At 36.9% G+C, this 10,228-nt stretch overlaps 1 protein-coding gene across 2 annotated transcripts in view; it reads right to left on the reverse strand.

Moving 5' to 3' along the window:
- LOC148500716 (NACHT, LRR and PYD domains-containing protein 3-like) overlaps nt 1-5,150 on the reverse strand; it is a 30,823-nt gene extending 25,673 nt beyond the window's left edge. The window contains exon 1 of one of the 2 annotated variants that reach the window (XM_088451438.1): nt 5,065-5,150. The gene's annotated coding sequence lies outside the window, so the exon portion shown is untranslated. Of the gene's footprint in view, nt 1-4,969 lie in introns of both variants that reach the window. The other variant, XM_088451437.1, reaches the window with a different exon arrangement.
- Between the last annotated feature and the right edge of the window lie 5,078 nt (nt 5,151-10,228).

A 10,228-nucleotide genomic window follows, 5' to 3' on the forward strand; every position in this document is an offset into this window, starting at 1 on the left:
GGATAATGGAGGAGAGAAAGTGAGGGAGCCAGGAAGCAAAGTTGTCAAGGAACTTGGAGGAGGACGGTAAATGACAGCTACTTGGAGGTGTACTGGGTGGAAGAGGTGTATAGCATGGACTTCAAATGAAGAGAATGTGAGGGATGGTTCAGAGGGAATGGGTTGGTATGAGTAACCAGGGGATAGATGGACCCCAACACCACCACTATGGCGACCCCCAGTTCGTGGAGTGTGGGAAAAGGTGAGGCCCCCAGAGGAGAAAGCTGCAGGAGAAGTGGTGTCAGAGGGTAGAATCCAGGTTTCAGTAATAGTTAGGAGATTCAGGGAGTTGGAGATGAAAGGTCATGGGTTGGGACCAGTTTATTACAGACTGACCTGACATTCCAGAGGGCACAGGATAGAGGGACAGAGTTTGTTGGAGAGATTTGAATGAGATTATCAGGGTTGCTGTAGCGTGGGGGTGAGATTAATTTGGGGGACCAAGCTGAATAGAGTGTAGCGATGGTGCTGACTCCAGTGCTAGAAGGGGAGCCAGTAGAAGGTGGGCAGGAAGAGAAATTAATGATGTGGGTTGAAGTGACCTGGAGAGGGGAGTGGGAGGAGGGATTAGCAGTGAGGTTGTAGTCTTCCTGACAATAGAGCTGCAGAACTGGTCACTTGACCTAAGAGCCTAATAAACAGATGGGTGACCCAACGAGAATGACCTGTTCTCTGTTATCAGGCACTAGCTGGTGGAAGGCATTCGCTGACCAGATCTTCCCGGCAAGGGGGTATATTTAATAAAGTGTGGGTTTATAGAAGTGGAGGTGTTGCCCATAGCCACCAATCAGATACTACTTAACAGTTATCTAGCACCTTCCAGAAGATAATAGCTAGAATCTAATTAGTTGCTATGGGCAACATTTCTACTTCTATAAACCAGCACTTTAGTAAATATACCCCTAGAAGTTAACCTGGATTGCTTGGCATGTACTGTAGGGCCGAATTTAATTAGTTGCAGCAAAATCTTGGTTTACAATGGATTCATTTAAAATTTAATCAAGCCAATTTATAATGCTCATTCTGGGGGACGCATGATAATAAAGGCTTGTAAGACCGACATTAAGGGGTACATTTTCTAAAGTGAGAGTTTTTAGAAGTGGAGATGTTGCCCATAGCAACCAATCAGAATCTACTTAACATTTAACTAGCACCTTCTAGAAGGTAATAGCTAGAATCTGATTGGTTGCTATGGGCAACATTCCACTTCTAAAACTCTCACTTTAGTAAATTTACCCCTAAGTGTTGGGAAATTACCGTGTACCCCCCAAAAAGTGACAAATACATTCGACATTTACTAAATGGCTATTTGTGGCAAAGTATTTGGGTAACAGTGGAAAAATGTTAAAAAGCAATTTAAAGGCTGTAGATGTATTTGGCTTACATTAAAAATATACATGCAAGGTGAGTTTGTGGCATTTAAGAAAATGCCAAAAAAACTCTGTAACTTCCACCTGCCAGCTTATAAACACCGGTCTCACCCATACAGCCCCCATATACCTGTCCCACTGGATTTAATCAGTTACTCTGAATTTTGCATATCACCCCCAAAATTACATGTCACTATTGGCCAAATCATGCTAATTAATAAATTATATTTGCCTTATTTAGTGTCCCAGATGTTCTGAACCAAGTCCTGACATTTTTACCTTAAAATAGGGTTTTCCACAAATTTTCACGTGCTCGGGGTGCGAACAAAATTCTACATTAATTCCTATTGAGTAGCAAAAATTTGCAAATGGACACGTTAACCCATGATAACCCGTTTTTCGTGGGTTAACGCTAATTGAATTTGTCCCATGGAGTGAAATGGAGTATAATGAATTTGTCCTAAAATGTATGAACTTGTCATCCAAATTGCTTTATTGGTAACTGGACACTACTGGACGGCCTTTCAGTATGTGATGTGACTGATAACAGAGAATAGCAGCTAAGCCCTGAGGGTCTGATTCAGAGCCGGACGCTATTTGCGCTCACTCGTTCATAAAAAGGGACTGGCTATTTAAATTGAGCGCTCGCTCTTTGCGGTCTGTTGCCACCTCTATGTCTGAACGAGCGAACGAAACATGTGCTCGCTATTTTGAAAAAACGTCCCCTGGCCGCTCGCATCATACGTAATCTCCGCTAATTATTAGATTAATCGAGTACATCGAACGGCGTATGAACTGCTCGCAGTGCTTGTGGTTGCATTTTCCTACCGCAATCATGCGAGCAGTTCAGACTATAAAACAACCAAGTGACGTGGTAGATGACGCTGCCCTGTTAATTATGCACACCCTTAAAACGCCCGTTTTGACCGTTTGGCATGCCTGCGTTCGGATCTCCACTCCCCGTTTTCAAGCACCTTCCCCTGTTACCACCCACAAACGCCTCATCCTGTCACTCAAATTAGCAGGCATTCGCTATTTTGAGAGCACACGATTTTCGACCGCACTGACTGGTTCGCGCATGCGTACTACAACCCATACGCATGCGCAGATGTGCGAACATCGCTCGGAGCGAACGAACGTCCGCTTACGAGCGGCTCTGAATCAGGCCCTGAGCTCTTTAACAAATGTAAATATAATTTATTATAAATTATTAGCTATACCATTACCAACATCTCGTTTTTTAATTGTTTGTAGTACAACGACAGTGTTCCGCATTGTGAATACTGAATAGTATTTTAGATACAGAGCATATTTAAAAAGTGCTATAAAAATTGTTAATACAGGGTGGGCATATACGCTTGATATAGAAGTTTGCAACCTAAAAACCATTTGAAAAATGTTGGTCATATAATAAAATGTAAGCAAAGCTTCTAACCAACAGAGCTGAGGGCGCCCATCCATCTGTGCGGCCTAACCCTACCCGAAACCTTCTCCTTTGCAGCCTAACCCAAACCGCACCGCCCTCCTAATCTTCTTCAACCCCCCGCAGCATAACCCTAACCCCAAAAACAACCGTCGGGATTCCGATGACGGTTTTTTTGCCATTGATGGCGAGATTGTTTTTGCCATTGATGGCGAACTACTGATGCTGCGCCTATCAGTGCTGGCGTCCCAATGTTGTAGGTCTACGCATCCGCAAAACGCTCATCAATCGATGGCTCAACCATCAATGGTTTTCTGCTGATGGTTTAAAACATCGACCATCGATGGCCATTACTACTGCTAGCTGTCAGTAATCCTGCCGCTGTGACGTGACTTAGGTAACTCAGGCAGAGAGATACGGCACAGCACCCCTAATTAGGCTGGAGGGGCGGTTACAGCCCTGTATGTGAGCTGCCTGTTGGGTTTGGACATGTCACTCTGGGTGCACCCTTCAAAACTCCCCCACTGATACAAGCATTTCCCTCTACCGTATTTAACCTTCATCTCTCATAAATCACGCATTAAAGGTCGCAGCCCCATCTTGGGGGCTGGTATATATTATAATATGCAATTTAGGGGCTATTGTAAATGCGGTTAATGTGCGCACTAGATCGCTCCTAACTGAACGGACCCCTACTTGATGCCCACAATGTATAGTACTATATAATATCATAGAGATCAGGTATTACATGGTTGTGTGTAAATATTGCGCAGAGTATGATGTAGATTAGTAATATAGCATATACAATAACAGGAGGTCAGTTATTTCATTGCCGTGTATGTATAACACAGCATGTGACCTAGATTAATGATCACTAAATGACAATAGATCAGTTATTACATTGTAGTGTGTATGGGCAGTATACACAGCGCAGAGTATGTAGCAGTGATCGAATATACAGATCAGTTATTACATTAATGTGTGCGTGTATATACATTACATAATGAGGTATCATAGGCAAACGCAGGGGGGTTTCCGTCTGCCTGGAAACCCCCCTCCCCAGCACACACCATGACCACAATAGGAATAGTAATATAATAGAATGTTACTAGTGCTGCATGTTCTTCTCAGTATCACAAATGAAATGATTAGCACCACCTGTGGATCTTTTAAAATGTGTCAGCCAGTAATAAATATAACTGTGCCCCAACTAGGAGATGTGGAAAACATGCACTGTTAGGGGTGCACTGCTATAGAACATCAATAGGGTTAATTATTAATAATGTATAATAATACACTATCCAGTACATAAGGAGACCAATATGTACATATATATCCAGGGCAGTTCTAGGTTCTTCTGCTGCTACCCCAGACTCCCGGACTTGCTCCCATGCTCTGGAATAGTGCCCACATCTGAAAAAAAAACATTCTGCTCAGGCAGGATGGACCTACTGCTGCATCTAATGGCTTACTGTGATCGCTGGTCCTGTATATGCTGGAATTATGACACACAATACACATTGTATGACGCATATTAAACCTGGATAAGTGATAATTATGCCCTCTTCATGGACTGGCCACACTCGCTCTAAAATCAAGCATTTGGAAACCCCCCTCTAGAAATCCTGCGTTTGCCACTGAGGTATATTCGTGATATAACACACTATACCAATATGGATCAGTTATTACATTAATGCTTGTGCATATACACACACATTATATAATGACGTGTATTTGTGATATAATATAGAGTAATAAGGATCAGTTATTACATTGCTGTATATGTGCAGTATATACAGCACAGAATGTGCATTAGTGAAAAACAGATCAGTTATTACATTAAAGTGTTTTGTGTCTATTCTGTATACACATTATAGAATGAGGTGTATTTGTGATATAATATAGAGTAATAAGGATCAGTTATCACATTGCTGTATATGTGCAGAACAGTTATCACATTAATGTGTTTTGGGTCTATTCTCTATATACTGTACATTACATAATGAGGTATATTAGTGATATAACACAGTATAACAATACGGATCAGTTATTACGTTGCTATGTGTATAACTTACAGTATATGACGTGTATTAGATATATTAAATATGTGAGTTATACAATACAGGTGTGATATTACCTCCTGCAGCCAAGTAACCTCCTGTACTGTAGTCACTCTCTGTACCTAGGAGGGTTACATGGCATAGGGTGACAGTGGGAATTAATGTGTCTTACACTTCTGCTCTTCCTCTAGACTTGCAGTTTAGGCCCCCACATATAATTACACCATCTGTCAGGCCACAAAATCCTCAGCAACCAGCAGCAGGCATCAGCTTCCTAGTTCCAGCAGCACTAAGGCGTGACCCATCTTCCCCTCCCCTCCACCTACTCAGGCTGTCACTCCCAAGCCTCACTGATATCCTCCTCTCCCAGTCCCCACCCCTGGGTGCCTCAGCTGCTGCTTATGTGGGTGGTGACTGTGCTCTGAGTACAGTATCTACAGTACAGTTACATTGTAACCTGACTCTGTTTGTTACACACACATCCTGCCAGCAGGCAGCTTGTCCTTGATATCTTCATGCTCCAGCCTCTTTATTCAATTCTTATGCATGCTCCAGCTTCTGATTCAGAGCATGTTATATTGTATTAAATCACTTCTTATGCATGTTACAGCTTCTAATTCAGAGCATGTTATATTGTATTAAATCACTTCGTATGCATGCTCCAGCTTCTGATTCAGAACATGTTATATTGTATTAAATCACTTCTTATGCATGCTCCAGCTTCTAATTCAGAGCATGTTATATTGTATTAAATCACTTCTTATGCATGCTCCAGCTTCTAATTAAGAGCATGTTATATTCTATTAAATCACTTCTTATGCATGCTCCATCTTCTGATTCAGAGCATGTTATATTGTATTAAATCACTTCTTATGCATGCTCCAGCTTCTGATTCAGAGCATGTTATATTGTATTAAATCACTTCTTATGCATGCTCCAGCTTCTGATTCAGAGCATGTCATATTGTATTAAATCACTTCTTATCCATGCTCCAGCTTCTAATTCAGAGCATGTTAGATTGTATTAAATCACTTCGTATGCATGCTCCAGCTTCTGATTCAGAACATGTTATATTGTATTAAATCACTTCTTATGCATGCTCCAGCTTCTGATTCAGAACATGTTATATTGTATTAAATCACTTCTTATGCATGTTACAGCTTCTAATTCAGAGCATGTTATATTGTATTAAATCACTTCTTATGCATGCTACAGCTTCTAATTCAGAGCATGTTATATTGTATTAAATCACTTCTTATGCATGCTACAGCTTCTAATTCAGAGCATGTTATATTGTATTAAATCACTTCTTATGCATGCTCCAGCTTCTGACTCAGAACATGTTATATTATATTAAATCACTTCTTAAAGTTCTTATGCATGCTACAGCTTTTAATTCAGAACATGTTATATTATTTTAAATCTGTTCTTATGCATGTTACAGCTTCTAATTCAGAACATGTTATATTGTATTAAATCACTTCTTATGCATGCTACAGCTTCTGATTCAGAACATGTTATATTATATTAAATCACTTCTTAAAGTTCTTATGCATGCTACAGCTTCTAATTCAGAACATGTTATATTGTATTAAAACACTTCTTATGCATGCTACAGCTTTTAATTCAGAACATGTTATATTATTTTAAAACTTTTCTTATGCATGCTACAGCTTCTAATTCAGAGCATGTTATATTCTATTAAGTCACTTCTTATGCATGTTACAGCTTCTAATTCAGAACATGTTATATTGTATTAAAACACTTCTTATGCATGCTACAGCTTTTAATTCAGAACATGTTATATTATTTTAAAACTTTTCTTATGCATGCTACAGCTTCTAATTCAGAGCATGTTATATTCTATTAAGTCACTTCTTATGCATGTTACAGCTTCTAATTCAGAACATGTTATATTCTATTAAATCACTTCTTATGCATGCTACAGCTTCTAATTCAGAACATGTTATATTCTTTTAAATCTCTTCTTATGCATGCTACAGCTTCTAATTCAGATCATGTTATATTCTATTAAATCACTTCTTATGCATGCTCCAGCTTCTAATTCAGAGCATGTTATAGTGTATTAAATCACTTCTTATGCATGCTCCAGCTTCTGATTCAGAGCATGTTATATTATTTTAAATCACTTCTTATGCATGCTCCAGCTTCTAATTCAGAGCATGATATATTGTATTAAATCACTTCTTGTGCATGCTCCAGCTTCTGATTCAGAGCATGTTATATTGTATTAAATCACTTCTTATGCTTGCTCCAGATTCTGATTCAGAGCATGTTATATTCTATTAAATCACTTCTTATGCATGTTACAGCTTCTAATTCAGAGCATGTTATATTGTATTAAATCACTTCTTATGCATGCTCCAGCTTCTAATTCAGAGCATGTTATATTGTATTAAATCACTTCTTATGCATGTTACAGCTTCTAATTCAGAGCATGTTATATTGTATTAAATCACTTCTTATGCATGCTCCAGCTTCTAATTCAGAGCATGTTATATTGTATTAAATCACTTCTTATGCATGCTACAGCTTCTGATTCAGAGCATGTTGTATTGTATTAAATCACTTCTTATGCATGCTCCAGCTTCTGATTCAGAACATGTTATATTGTATTAAATCACTTCTTATGCATGCTACAGCTTCTAATTCAGAACATGTTTTATTATTTTAAATCTTTTCTTATGCATGCTCCAGCTTCTAATTCAGAACATGTTATATTCTATTAAGTCACTTCTTATGCATGTTACAGCTTCTAATTCAGAGCATGTTATATTCTATTAAATCACTTCTTATGCATGCTCCAGATTCTAATTCAGAGCATGTTATATTGTATTAAATCACTTCTTATGCATGCTACAGCTTCTAATTCAGAACATGTTATATTCTTTTAAATCTCTTCTTAAGCATGCTACAGCTTCTAATTCAGATCATGTTATAGTGTATTAAATCACTTCTTATGCATGCTACAGCTTCTGATTCAGAGCATGTTATATTATTTTAAATCACTTCTTATGCATGCTCCAGCTTCTAATTCAGAGCATGATATATTTATTAAATCACTTCTTGTGCATGCTCCAGCTTCTGATTCAGAGCATGTTATATTGTATTAAATCACTTCTTATGCATGTTACAGCTTCTAATTCAGAGAATGTTATATTCTATTAAATCACTTCTTAAGCATGCTCCAGCTTCTAATTCAGAGCATGTTATATTGTATTAAATCACTTCTTATGCATGCTCCAGCTTCTGATTCAGAGCATGTTATATTGTATTAAATCACTTCTTATGCTTGTTACAGGTTCTAATTCAGAGCATGTTATATTGTATTAAATCACTTCTTATGCATGCTCCAGCTTCTAATTCAGAGCATGTTATATTGTATTAAATCACTTCTTATGCATGTTACAGCTTCTAATTCAGAGCATGTTATATTGTATTAAATCACTTCTAATGCATGCTACAACTTTTAATTCAGAACATATTATATTATTTTAAATCTTTTCTTATGCATGCTACAGCTTCTAATTCAGAACATGTTATATTCTATTAAGTCACTTCTTATGCATGCTACAGCTTTTAATTCAGAACATGTTATATTATTTTAAATCTTTTCTTATGCATGCTCCAGCTTCTAATTCAGAGCATGTTATATTGTATTAAATCACTTCTTATGCATGCTCCAGCTTCTAATTCAGAACATGTTATATTCTATTAAATCACTTCTTATGCATGCTCCAGATTCTAATTCAGAGCATGTTATATTGTATTAAATCACTTCTAATGCATGCTACAACTTTTAATTCAGAACATATTATATTATTTTAAATCTTTTCTTATGCATGCTACAGCTTCTAATTCAGAACATGTTATATTCTATTAAGTCACTTCTTATGCATGCTACAGCTTTTAATTCAGAACATGTTATATTATTTTAAATCTTTTCTTATGCATGCTCCAGCTTCTAATTCAGAGCATGTTATATTGTATTAAATCACTTCTTATGCATGCTACAGCTTCTAATTCAGATCATGTTATATTCTATTAAATCACTTCTTATGCATGCTCCAGCTTCTAATTCAGAGCATGTTATAGTGTATTAAATCACTTCTTATGCATGCTCAGCTTCTGATTCAGAGCATGTTATATTATTTTAAATCACTTCTTATGCATGCTCCAGCTTCTAATTCAGAGCATGATATATTTATTAAATCACTTCTTGTGCATGCTCCAGCTTCTGATTCAGAGCATGTTATATTGTATTAAATCACTTCTTATGCATGCTCCAGATTCTGATTCAGAGCATGTTATATTCTATTAAATCACTTCTTATGCATGCTCCAGCTTCTGATTCAGAACATGTTATATTGTATTAAATCACTTCTTATGCATGCTACAGCTTCTAATTCAGAACATGTTTTATTATTTTAAATCTTTTCTTATGCATGCTCCAGCTTCTAATTCAGAGCATGTTATATTCTATTAAATCACTTCTTATGCATGCTCCAGATTCTAATTCAGAGCATGTTATATTGTATTAAATCACTTCTTATGCATGCTACAGCTTCTAATTCAGAACATGTTATATTCTTTTAAATCTCTTCTTAAGCATGCTACAGCTTCTAATTCAGATCATGTTATATTCTATTAAATCACATCTTATGCATGTTTCAGCTTCTAATTCAGAGCATGTTATATTGTATTAAATCACTTCTAATGCATGCTACAACTTTTAATTCAGAACATATATTATTTTAAATCTTTTCTTATGCATGCTACAGCTTCTAATTCAGAACATGTTATATTCTATTAAGACACTTCTTATGCATGCTACAGCTTTTAATTCAGAACATGTTATATTATTTTAAATCTTTTCTTATGCATGCTCCAGCTTCTAATTCAGAGCATGTTATATTGTATTAAATCACTTCTTATGCATGCTCCAGCTTCTGATTCAGAACATGTTATATTATATTAAATCACTTCTTAAAGTTCTTATACATGCTACAGCTTTTAATTCATAACATGTTATATTATTTTAAATCTTTTCTTATGCATGCTACAGCTTCTAATTCAGAGCATGTTATATTCTATTAAATCACTTCTTATGCATGCTACAGCTTCTAATTCAGAACATGTTATATTCTATTAAATCACTTCTTATGCATGCTCCAGATTCTAATTCAGAGCATGATACATTGTATTAAATCACTTCTTGTGCATGCTCCAGATTCTGATTCAGAGCATGTTATATTCTATTAAGTCACTTCTTATGCATGCTACAGCTTCTAATTCAGAGCATGTTATAGTGTATT

The sequence above is a fragment of the Taudactylus pleione genome, unplaced genomic scaffold (assembly GCF_031769625.1).
Source record: "Taudactylus pleione unplaced genomic scaffold, aTauple2 ptg000547l, whole genome shotgun sequence".
NCBI classification, from domain to species: Eukaryota; Metazoa; Chordata; class Amphibia; order Anura; family Myobatrachidae; genus Taudactylus; species Taudactylus pleione.